Raw genomic sequence first — 13,099 nt, 5'->3', positions numbered from 1 at the left:
ATCAATTTCTTTATTAGAAACTAAAATTTGAATATCATGTTTTAACTAATTATATAAAAAGATACATTTTGCTTTTTTTTTTAAAAATCTTTATTGGAGTATAATTGCTCCACAATGGTGTGTTAGTTTCCGCTTTATAACAAAGTGAATCGGTTACACACATACACATGTTCCCATATCTCTTCCCTCTTGCGTCTCCCTCCCTCCCACCCCTGTAGGTGGTCACAAAGCACCGAGCTGATCTCCCTGCGCTACGCGGCTGCTTCCCACTACCTATCTATTTTATGTTTGGTAGTGTATATATGTCCATGTCACTCTCTCACCTTGTCACAGCTTACCCTTCCCCCTCCTCATATCCTCAAGTTCATTCTCTAGTAAGTCTGTGTCTTTATTCCCGTCTTGCCCCTAGGTTCTTCATGACCTTTTTCTTTTTTTTTCTTAGATTCCATATATATGTGTTAGGATACGGTATTTGTTTTTCTCTTTCTGACTTACTTCACTCTGTATGACAGACTCTAGGTCCATCCACCTCACTACAAATAACTCAATTTCATTTCTTTTTAGGGCTGAGTAATATTCCATTGTATATATATGACACATCTTCTTTATCCATTCATCCGATTATGGACACTTAGGTTGTTTCCATCTTCTGGCTATTGTAAATAGAGCTGCAATGAACATTTTGGTACATGACTCTTTTTGAATTATGGTTTTCTCAGGGTATATGCCCAGTAGTGGGATTGCTGGGTCATATGGTAGTTCTATTTTTAATTTTTTTATGGAAAGTCCACACTGTTCTCCATAGTGGCTATATCAATTTACATTCCCAACAGCAGGGCAAGAGTGTTCCCTTTTCTCCACACCCTCTCCAGCATTTATTGTTTGTAGATTTTTTGATGATGGCCATTCTGACCGGTGTGATGATATCTCATTGTAGTTTTGATTTGCATTTCTCTAATGATTAATGATGTTGAGCATTTCTGTTTGTTGGCAATCTGTATAACTTCTTTGGAGAAATGTCTATTTAGGTCAGATGAACGGATAAAGAGGATATGGCACATATATACAATGGAATATTACTCCGCCCTAAAAAGAAACGAAATTGAGTTATTTGTAGTGAGGTGGATGGACCTAGAGTCTGTCATACAGAGTGAAGTAAGTCAGAAAGAGAAAAACAAATACCATATGCTAACACATATATATGGAATCGAAAAAGAAAAAAAACGGTCATGAAAAACTTAGGGGCATGACGGGAATAAAGACACAGACCTACTAGAGAATGGACTTGAGGATATGGGGAGGCGGAAGGGTAAGCTGGGCTAAAGTGAGAGAGTGGCATGGACGTATATACACTACCAAATGTAAAACAGATAGCTAGTGGGAAGCAGTCGCATAGCACAGGGAGATCAGCTTGGTGCTTTGTGACCACTTAGAGGGCTGGGATAGGGAGAGTGGGAGGGAGGGAGACGTAAGAGGGAAGAGATATGGGGACATAGGTGTATGTATAACTGATTCACTTTGTTATAAAGCAGAAACTAACACACCACTGTAAAGCAATTATACTCCCATAAAGATGTTAAAAAAAAAATTTCCAGCAATGTTCAGAGAGTGAGTGAGTCCTAAGAACAAAAACAATTCAGGAAAATTGTGAAAAGCCTGAACGTGAGTGAAGAACAAGCTCTTTTGATAAGTCGCTGAGATATGAGTTGTTTTTACTAAAGTGTAAACTAGATCATCCAAACTGGTACAGTAATATGATATTATCATCTCGTTTTATGAGCAAAGAAACCTTAGGCAAATAAGATTTTGTCACTGACCACCAGAGGAGACTGCTTCCTTTAATCCAGTGGCTTTCTATCTTGGTTGGCAAAGCTCCAGAGTTCTCTAGGGACTAAACAGGATAGCAGTGAGTGGGAGAGTTTGTGGGCTGGAGGAAAAGGGAACCTCAAGTCCACTTCAACCACTTCAGTTCCACTTTGATCAGCTACGCTGCCCGCTCTCCATACAGTGAGATTCTATGTAAGATCTGAATTAACCAAACTTCGTTCTTCTCAATTTATTATAATATACCCTGTCTAAAAGAAGGCTGTGGGAACAGAAAGGGAATAGTAACCAGATTATCTTTAAAAAGGACTCAAAGGAGTAAGGATGTTTTATTGTGTCTTCAGCCGTGTCCATTAGGACAGCCCTGCTCAGCAGATGGAGTCACCTCTGGTCCTAAGTGATAATTATTGTCATGATCCAACTATAATTTTTGTGCTTTTCATGAGGATTTTTCTGCTTGGAGTATCTGTCCTGAGAAAGGGAAATGAATGTTATACTTTCCTTGAGAGTTACACTTTTCTTTATACATCAATGATTTGTCATGTTACAGTTCTCTTTATACATTAGTGATTTGTCATTTCACATTCCTCTTTATACATTAATGGTTTGTCATTTTGTCAGTAGATTAGTCTCTTGTGAATTTGGCTAATGTGAGCCATTTCCATTAAGGTCACACTCCTTCAAGCACATGCAAATATTACAAACAGATTGTGGAATTTATAACCACATCTGAGTTTGCAGCCTGAGGCCCTGTCTGGACAGGGAGCCAGGTCCTTCATATGACAGGTATCATCTCTCCCTCACTGATCTGTACCTTTAACATCAGGCAGCCTGGCTTATCATTTACTTGTTAATCTTTTCTCTACTTTTAGCACAGTAAAAAGAATTGAGAAGCTTACTAGCTCTGCTCTCACTAAAGTATACGTTTCATTAGGAGAATAAGTATTGGACTTGGCAAATATATGCTTTTTTTTCAGAGTACTAAGTCACACTTTAGGAGAGATTTATGGTATTTTTGTGTCCTGAACAACTACTTGCACTTCTAAATGTTCCTAATCTTTCAAGAAAGCAAATTTAGCATCAGGAACACGAGTTGCTTACTTCCAAAATTTCAACCTTGCTAGGACTTTTTATTAAAATTAATATTTGAAATACTAAAAGTGATGTTATGATTTCCTTCAGTGCTACACCTAAATAAGCCATAATTTTAACATTTAATGATTCAGAACTAGAAAACAAGCCATAAAAGAAGATAAATAAAAACCAGTACACATTATGAGATGGGAATTTTTCACAGCAAAATTCATCACGGAGCTGTTATGCAAAAAACATAATTATGTGACTACTGTTTCCCTGTCTCTTTCAGTTGAGTTTTCTAAAGAGGAGTTGAAATCAAAACTTAAGTGTCTCTGACCTAAAACTGCAACCAAATCCTAAATTCAGCTTTTTCTAAATTAAAATACAAGCCATCATTTGAAAGACTTTGGAGAGAGCCAACTGAACAAATGGCATTTGAAGTACATAAAAATGAAAAAGATAAAAATATAAATATCCTAATTTTTTTTGCCAATAAGCCATTATTATCATTCATTTAAACTGAATTTGAGACTAAGGAATTTCTCACAGCAATGTCTAGGAAGGAAAAACTCCCTTAGGTAAATTTGTATTCAAATAGATATGTGTTTTGTTTTATTTTTTGTATCTTTATTTGCCAATTAGATTTCTCTTTTTCTCAAAAACCCCAAAGTTGGAGGGACCTTCAAAATGATACTGTTTTAACAATTTCTCCAACAGAGCATGTTTTGTTACTGTTACTCCTACCCTTAACTGATAGATAAGTAGCATTGGATTTTATCTGAAAAATCAAGACAACAAACAATAATGAAATCACTTGTCCAGGCTTTCCCTGAACTTCTGACTTTTTAATACTTTTATCTCCTATTTTTCCCATTCTCTGTTACATGATGAAAAAGGTTTTAATTGGCCCAGATAGTCAGTTGGGATGCTTTGGTCAAATTTTCCAAATTTATTCCTCTTCTTTAATGTTGGTTGTAACCTATAAATTCACTATAATCTTTTATCACTAAATCTATTTCATTTTTAAGACCTGTCATAATCAAACGAGTTGAAATATATGCCACAAAATTAGAAAACACACACACAAATACATATACATTCACAGCTCTGACATATCCTGCCTATGAGGTAGTACTTTAAGGAATATAGAAAACAGCAATACATTTAAATCTTTCTTCAAAACCTGAAAATAATTCCATTTTTCCATTGTTTGGAATTCACACATATCTCTATTTTAAGTCATTTGACTTTTTGTATTTGACTCTTGGACCCAGATTTTCTCCTTTTTCTGATATGGACTTTTCCATTGACTTTACTTATATTACTTATGCCTTAGTGAGAAAGGTAGATTCTTCTTTTTTGATTGAAGGCGAGAATAAACTTTATATACAAAATATGGCATTTTTCAATAGTTCTCTTCCAGATATGAATTAGAAATGGAACTAGCTCTTCGCACAACTGATGAGAATTGCAGTGTGTAATGCAATGCACTATATTCCTCTGTGCTCAAAAGAGAACAAGAATGATTGCATTTGCAAGTCAATGAAGAGAATGACATAGGAAAGTCTTTGTTATTAATGTTCTGCTAGATAGCCATTTACCTTAAAGAAGAAAATTTTTAGGAAAATTGAAACAGTAAAAATGCTATGCTGAAGAATGACTATTTCATCCAAAAGTGGCTCAGGAATGTATTTATTAGTAGAGCCCAGGGATACATTTAAAAATTTACACTCCTTCTAATACAGAAAAACTCAAATACTCTAAACCATGTGCAAAAATGTACGTTTCCCTCTCTATATAATAACCTTTTGGTTTCACCAGGCTGTCTTTGATAGCTTTAATGTTTAGACTTAGTTACCCACATTTCACTAGTATGAGTAAACATGTACTGGCCACAGAAGTCCCCCTAGCTCTTGTGTAAGTATCAGTGCAACAACTGATTCCAGAATCTCTAGTTCAGAAGAATTACAGCCTTGGGGAACACCGTGCACTTGGGTGGCAGGCAGAGGGAGAAGATAGATGCTTGCTTCCACTTCACACATTTCAAAAGCTTTATATAAGATGTCTACAAAATTTTATATTTGTGGTCTTAGACATTGGGTCACCATATAAATTTTAGCAGATTAAAATTCTGAAAGATTTTATAATATTTCAAGTTTGGAGCATTTAAGTTTCTCAGTGAAGCTTCTTGGAGCCTTGGGGAAAGACTCACATTTAATGTAAATACATTTGGTATATTTCAACAGAAAATATAAACAATCCTTTTTAAAAGATTCATTTTTTTTACTTTTTACACAGAGCCGATATTCCTAAAATTTTTATTCTTGCAAGCACAAAATGGTTAAAAAGCTGTTTTGAACAGCTGTCATTTCCACAGTGGCAAAATGTGTATTGAGTCCTTCCTACTTGCAAGGCTGTTTAGTTGGATGGACCTTTGGCTTAGGGCAATCTGTGCATGCATACAAATATAGAATATATCAGTGACCTAGGATGGGGAAAAATTTCTTAAGTAAAAATTCAGTGAAATAAGCCACTTACAGAAAGACAAATACTGCATGATTCCACTTATATGAGGTAGCTAACATAGTCAAATTCATAGAATTAAAGTGTGGAATGGTGGTTCCAGGAGCTAAGATGAGGGGCGCGGAAAGAAGAGTTACTAGTCAAATGTTACAAAGTTTCAGTTAAGCAAGATGGATATGTTTACAGATCTGCTGTAACAATACTGTAGTTTACGCTTAGTAGTAATTTGTTAAGATAGCACTGTCTAATGTTAAGTGTTTTAACCACAGTAGAATGAAATAAAATAAAAAGCCCAAAATTTCAAAAGCAAAACATAATACAAAATATTAATGAGTGAGATTATAATAAAATTAAAGATTTCTATTTAATAAAGCATATCACAAAGTTAATAGAAAGATAACATTTTAGAAGATATTCACAATGTTTAAAACTGAAACATTGTTAATATCTATAATATACAAAGACTTTTGTAAATCAATAAGAAGAGGACAATTCAAGAGAAAAACAGGTAAATAATATAAATAAGCAATTTATAAAAGGAAACTCTTACATGATAACAATATTTGAATTAGGATTCAGGCATACAAATTAAAATAAAAAGATAAAACAATATTCTACTAGACTGGCAAAAATAAGGAAGTAAACCAGTTAATTTCTGGTGAATAATGGGAATAAGGGACCTTAATGTGTTGGTGGCTGGAAGGAGAGTAGAGAACAGCTGTTCTGGAGATCAATCTAGCAACACTTAGGCAAATTACGTACAGGCATATTTATTCTATAGCAATACTGTGACTGGGTAAGTATTACTTACTTAAAATAAAGCCCTACAGTGTTCCAAAGGAGACATGTACAAGTATGCTCAATAAACATTATTTGTGATGTAGAGATTTGGAGGTGATGTGGTTTTCCATCATTGTAGGGCAGATGGATAAAGTATGGTGGGTGTATACTGTGAACTACTGTCCAGAAATTAGAAGCAAAGTATAGGTTGTAAATACAGCAATAGAGTTGTGTTTTAAAACCAGATTTCTCTGTAAAAATGTTTGGTGAAATATAAAAACAAACATGGAATTAAATACATGTCCATAAAATAGAAATACACAGTTTGTAGGAACATACCTAAATAAAATGTATACATAATTAACACAAAATAAATGTGGCTTGTTGTAATAGGAGGAGAACTGATTGTAACAGCTGGAAGTAAAATGTAATATACGAGATTAAATAATAGAGGAAACCTACAAATTCCAACAATGATAAATTGACATAGCTGAAGTAAAAAAAAAATAAATCATTGAACATGTATCAAAATCTTTAACAGAGAAATTTAGAAATATATGTTCATTCCCATGCTTGCCTTCTTTTAATCTGCATAACAGTATAATGTTATAATCCTGCTGTTGTTTTTTTCTATGTACTTTATATTTCAATTTGAATTATGAATAGGATTTAATGTCCATAATACTTTCTAACTTGTCAAGTGCACCATATGTAGAAAACAATTTAGTCTATCTTTAAGGATTTTTTAAATCAAAATGTATAATGAATCCCTGTATTAATCCTAATAATTTTCATGTAATTTTCCTGGATTTTGCAGGCAAATAAGCATTTCTTTTGTAGGAAACAATAATTTGTGTTCTTATTTTGTAACTCAATTGTTTTGAAATGTCAGAGCTATATTGAACAAGCCATCACCATCTTGTTACGTGTTCTCATTTTCAATATTTATACGGTTATTTGTTTTTCTTTACAACTGAATTGTTGGGACATAAAAGCTATTTTAAACAAAAGTTGTTATTTCTGCCATCAATGTCTTGTTATTCTATTGTAAGTTTTATGTATGATTTTGGCTTTAGATGTAAGACAGATATTCTTTGTCATATTATGAAAGTTTCCTTTTATTCATAGTTTATTCATAGATTTTTCTTCTATTTGTATAATTTTTTAAATAGTAATCTGATTTGATAAACAAAAATACCCTTAAAAAACATAGGAACTACACATTTTTAATAAAAAAGGTTCCCCAAATTATGGAGCTGTTACATAAAGTGGACTATTATACAGAAGCTCCCAATCATGTATAAGATTTGGGTTCCCCTAACTTGACTAAGGAGATAAATAGTATATTTGTTTTCTATTACTGGGTCACAAATTTCTAAAAAATATGTTCAAACAGCACACACTTGTTATCTCACATTTTCTGGGAGTCAAAAGTCCAAAGATGCAATGGCAGAGCTGGATCTGCTCAGGGTTCTCCTGATGGGGCTGAAATCAAGATGTTGGTCAGGGATGCAGTTCTTAGCTGTCATTCAGGGTCTTCTAAGCTCACTGGTCATGGGCAGAATTCATTTGCATCCTGTTGCAGAATTAAGATTCTCATTTTCCTGTTAGCTGTTGTTCAGTGACCATCTCAGCAACCGGAGACTGTCTGCAGTTTCTTGGCCTGTGGCCCCAAAAGGCAGTTCAAAACATGAAGATTTGCTTTCTTCCAGACCAGCTAGTGCATGTTTCTCTGATTTCCTCTTCTGTGACCAGTTGAAGAAAACTTTCTGCTTTTAAAGGATTCACATGATTAGGTCTGGCCCATTGGGACAATCTCTCTATTTTATTTTATTTATTTGTTTGTTTGTTTATTTATTTATTGCCACACTGCATGCCTTGAGGGATCTTAGTTCTCCAACCAAGGATTGAACCTGTGTACTCTTGGCAGTGAGAGCATGAAGACCTAACAAACTGACCTCCAGGGAATTCCTACAATCTCCCTGTTTTAATGTCAACTAACTGTGGGCCTTAATTACATCTGCAAAATCCCTTTACAGCAGCATGTAGCTAAAATGTTAACTGAATATCAAGCATAAGAAGTGTGAACACAAAGGGCTGGGGATTTGGAGGGGGCTCCTTAGACTTCTATCACAAAAACTATGTTAGGATCCCATATCCATGGAGTGAGGATTCTGTCATGGATGAGATGTTTCCTTTGTAATTCTTGTAGAGAATTTTATATATTCTTTGTCTTTGCAAGAAATCACTTGACTGGGTACTTTTCAAGATGGTCATGACTAGCTCTTTCTTATATTTGTTCTGTAAATTATACTCACCTGTTCTTTCCCTTACTTATGGTTAGTGATAGTAACATTTGGCACTTGTTTAGGGTGGCTTTTGCCAGATTTCTTCTCTTTAAATTTTTCCTTACCATACTCCTTTTTTTTTTCTTTTTGTCACTACACCCAGCCCACGATGAAGGGGAGGTGAATTAAACTCTACCTGGGGACGAATTGGGAAGGAGGGCATGTATCTATATGTATTATTTATAATTCTTCTTTAAAGAAGATCTGTCCTTTGTTTCTATTTACTTATTTATATTAAAATGTACTCGTGAATATTTATTTTATACTTTGGGTTCTAATCCAATATTTTTATATTTATTTTGTAGCTCAAATTTTTCCAGCTTTGGCCATTGGGAGTTCTTTCAGACTGGCTTCTGGGCAGAACTGGACTCAGGGGCTTGAGACCTCTGTAGTCTCCCCTGAGTCCACATTCAGGAGACCTCTATGCTTGGTTTAATGCTCTGCTGTCACCATCTTAACATCTTAATAATTTTATCTTTAACTTTGGGTTTTCTACTTGAAATCTGATGGGACAATGAGTCATGTGCTGGGGGCGTGGAGACTTCGCTCACACAGGGTCCCTCTCCCTGACTCCTCTTTCTTGGGACATATCGTCCATGTCTTATTCTCACATCCTTTGGATCCATGGGTGTGATGTGGCTTCCTCCTTCCCCTGAGGGCCCAGAGATAACTGATGCCCTGCTCACAGGTGACCTAGGTCCCTTTGGCATGAGAAAGACTGCGTTCTGCTATCACTCTCTGCCCGGAACTAAGAATGGGGGAGTCCAAGTTGTGCACACATGCCCTGGAGTGTCTCAGTGGGGCCCGGCCATGGCCATTTGCATCTGAGCTGGTAGCACCTGCCTGTCTGGTTGGCAGCCAGCCTGAGACTGTGTCGTGGGAGGGCTGAGTCTCTAATTTCCAGCCCAACCCCCCAATCCAGGCAACTAACCTGTACTAGAGCAGAGGTGAAGATCCTTTGGCGCTGTCTCTGCTGTAGGTCAGGACAATGGGACACAGAAAAGGAAAATGACCAGCTCAACATTCCCAGTGTCCACCCCCAACTGGGCTGCAGCACATCCATCCACAGGCCAGAGGCTGGAAGGAGGTGGAATACTTCAGCTCTCAGGCCTCATATGCCCTCAGTCAAGGGGGGCAAGGGGATTTCAGAAGCCTGTGAGAGTCTTACGTGGCCCAGGAATAAGTGCTTCCCTAGGGTACACTCTCAAGTTCCATGCCTGGAAGGTTCTTTTCTTCCTTGTCCAACTTTCCTGATTCTGGCTTCCCTTTGTCTTTTCAGGCCTGCTGGAGTCACCTTTGGGAATAAGCTACAAAATATAAATTGTGCAATTTTTGTAATTCTGCATATAGGTTAGATGTCATTACATGATGTAAAGATGAACAGTATAACGCATACAAACGTTTAAAATTTTAAATTTTCTTTTCTTAGAACAATATTGAGTAATGTCTTATTCCATCCGGGTTGCTCTAACAAAATACCACAGACTGAGTGATGTATAAAGAACAGTAATATATCTCACAGTTCTGGGAGCTGGGGAGTCCAAGATCAAGGCACTGGCGGATTTGGTGTCTAGTGAGAACCCCTTCCTGGCTCAGAGATAGTGGACTTTTCACTGTGTCCTCACACTGCAGAAGGAGAGTGAGCTTCCTGCTGCTTTTATAAGGACACTGATCTCAGTCATGAGCCGTCCATCCTCATGAACTAGTCGCCTTCCAAAGGACCCACCTCCAAATACTGTCACATTGGGGATTAGGTTTCAACATATGAATTTGGGAGGAACACAAACATTCAGTGTATAGCACATTGTTAATAAAAAGCATCATGCCAATTTGAGAGAGGAACTTCAGGGGAAAGGAAAAATATATAATTTTTGTAATTTTAACAAATTTTGTTTTCTTTTTTTTGAACAAGATGTCCCCACGTTGAACATGGACACCCACAAATTATGAGGATCCACAAATCATGCAGTAGGCTCTGTATCATTTAAAATGTCCCCATTCCTCTACTTTTTTTCCCCCCTTTGGGTACTTCTTTACATTCTGGCCCTGCTATATGCTCTTAACTTTTCTTATTCACCCCCAGCTACCTGGTAATATCTCTTTTCCTTCCATGATTTTTGGAGTTATATTCTTGGTAGGATTCTATTTTTAGTCTAAAACTAATAAAGAGGCATATCATTTGGCAGTCAATTAGCTGTAATAGGATATGTATTTAGAAATTCTTAAATAACGGAGGCTTCATTTTCTTAAATTGAACATAATTTTCAGATTAGTGCATCTGGGAGACATTCAGGAGTTCCATAGTATCAAGGCTTGAAGTCAGCTTTTCTATGGTTCTTTTTAAGTCTTCATCACTGTCTCCAGCACCCAATCATTCTTTTTTGTTTATTTGTTTTTTAATCAATTTTTATTGGAGTATAGTTGATTTACAATGTTGTGTTAGTTTCTGCTGTACAGCAAAGTAAGTCAGTTATACCTATACATGTCCACTCTTTTTTAGATTATTTTCCCATATAGGTCATTACAGAGTATTGAGTAGGGTTCCCTTATTAGCAGTAGATTCTTATTAGTGCCCAATTATTCTTAAACAGTATGCAAACTTTAAGAAAACGGAGAACTTTCTTCTGACATTTCCCTCATTTTATCAGCAGATTTCTCCTCAGGGGTCATAAGCTAGAGTTCTGCCTACAGTCTAGCTGAATTGAGGCTGCAAAAATGCTTACCATTTTCAGCCTGCATTGTGAGAGGTGAGCTCTGACAACAAGAAGACATGTTGGAGAGACACAGCGAAGAGGTGGAGGGTAGGGAGTGGGCAGCACACACTGGAATATGTAACAGACTCACTGGAAGCTCAGAGCATCTGAGGATCCGGGAGCTCGGGAGCTGGAACCAAGACCCACCATGTGAGGTGCATTTTGCTTCCTCTCTCTTTCCATCCATTTTTCATCTCTGATCATGCATTCTTGACTTTTATTCTCAGAGCACAGAAACCTTTGTGTGACAATTAATAGAGCCAGAAGCAACTTTCTTTGCTTTAAAATGCAGTTACATTTTTTCTCCTCTAAACTTCTGAATAAGAATTCCATAGAAGACCTTTCATCGATGGGATGGTATTTGGAGGACTTGTAGCAGTCTTATGGCCAGATCATGCTATTATGATTGGCTAGGCCTCAGCTACTTGTTTATCACTGTGGGTTCATGGGAGAGGGTGGGGAGGTGTGGCAGAGAGAGAGGAGAATGAAATCCACAACTTTATCAGAGGGATTGACAAGGGCGAGAGTGGTTTTTCAGAAAGAATTTCTTCTAATACACTCTGGATTCAATTTTGTGAGTTTCGGCTGTTAATCAGATTTTTTTTAACATTAGATTTTTAGATTCTTTACATCCTCTTTATCTCAATCAGCCTACTCTTTTAACTGTTTTATTTCTCTTCTCTTTTATTTCCTCTGTCACAGTTGTTTTACACATCAGCCTATTTCACAGAGTATTGAAAAAAACAGATTTTGAGGGGAAAACAGTGCAGGTGTATAATGAAATTGTACGCAGCTATCTCTTGAAACACTTTGCAATCTGTATCCTTCTCATCCCACCTTGAGCAAAAAGTTCTCTATTACTTCATGTTTCAAACTGGTTTCACCAGTCCTTTCATGTGTTTTCGATTTTGTGTCTCCTCTTTTAAGTAAGGAGAGTTCTGACCCTAACAGATTTGGTGTATTATCGTCATCTCTGCATGACAGCGTTTAAAATGTACTTCAGGTTAAAGCCATTATGAGAAGGCAAGCAAAATAGCGCACACCTGGGGAGAGCGGGCGGGGAGCCGTGGCAGGCAGCCCAGAGCAGGTATTGGGGGTGGAGCAATGCTGAGCGCGTCTTCATAGGAGGGCTGCTCGGTGCCTCACAGGGAGAGCGAGACTACGGACGGAGGCAGCCCGGCAGGGGTGGCAGAAGCCGAGCAGGTAAGCAAGGGGCAGGGGTGGGGGCGAGAGTTTGAACTGGGTGTGGTGAAAAAGGCGACCGTGGACATAGGAGGTTGGCTGCGTAGAGTAGGATTGATTGATGTTTTTATTTTTAAGTATATTAAAAAACTTGGGAGTCAGGGTTCTCACTTTCAAAAAAGGGAGTTTAAAATACGGAAATGGGGCTTCCCTGGTGACACAGTGGTTGAGAGTCCGCCTGCCGATGCAGGGGAGACGGGTTCGTGCCCCGGTCCGGGAAGATCCCACACGCCGCGGAACGGCTGGGCCCGTGAGCCATGGCCGCTGGGCCTGCGCGTCCGGAGCCTGTGCTCCGCAACGGGAGAGGCCGCAACAGTGAGAGGCCCGCGTACCGGAAAAAAAAAAAAAAAAAAAAAAAATTACGGAAATGGAGCCAGCTAGTAGGCACACTGTAACGATGCTGTCAATGTAAATAGGTATATATTTATACAGAAAATGTGATCACTTAAATGTCTCTCTTAAAAGCCAACTAACCAGTTAATCTTTTCCTAACCACTTTGTTTAAAATAACAGTACCTTCCTTTCGTATTTCTTGCACAACTTCACTTTTCT

General features: G+C 37.3%; 1 long non-coding RNA gene across 1 annotated transcript in view; it reads left to right on the top strand.

Moving 5' to 3' along the window:
- Positions 1–12,475: 12,475 nt before the first annotated feature.
- Positions 12,476–13,099, top strand: part of LOC132424957 (uncharacterized) — a 156,251-nt gene continuing 155,627 nt past the window's right edge. The window contains exon 1 of the long non-coding RNA XR_009519312.1: positions 12,476–12,508. This is a non-coding gene — a long non-coding RNA (uncharacterized lncRNA). The remainder of the gene's footprint in view (positions 12,509–13,099) is intronic.

This window comes from Delphinus delphis, chromosome 1 (genome assembly GCF_949987515.2).
Source record: "Delphinus delphis chromosome 1, mDelDel1.2, whole genome shotgun sequence".
Taxonomy (NCBI): domain Eukaryota; kingdom Metazoa; phylum Chordata; class Mammalia; order Artiodactyla; family Delphinidae; genus Delphinus; species Delphinus delphis.
Note: the sequence above shows the minus strand (reverse complement) of the source record. Positions and strands in the feature narration are given on the sequence as shown.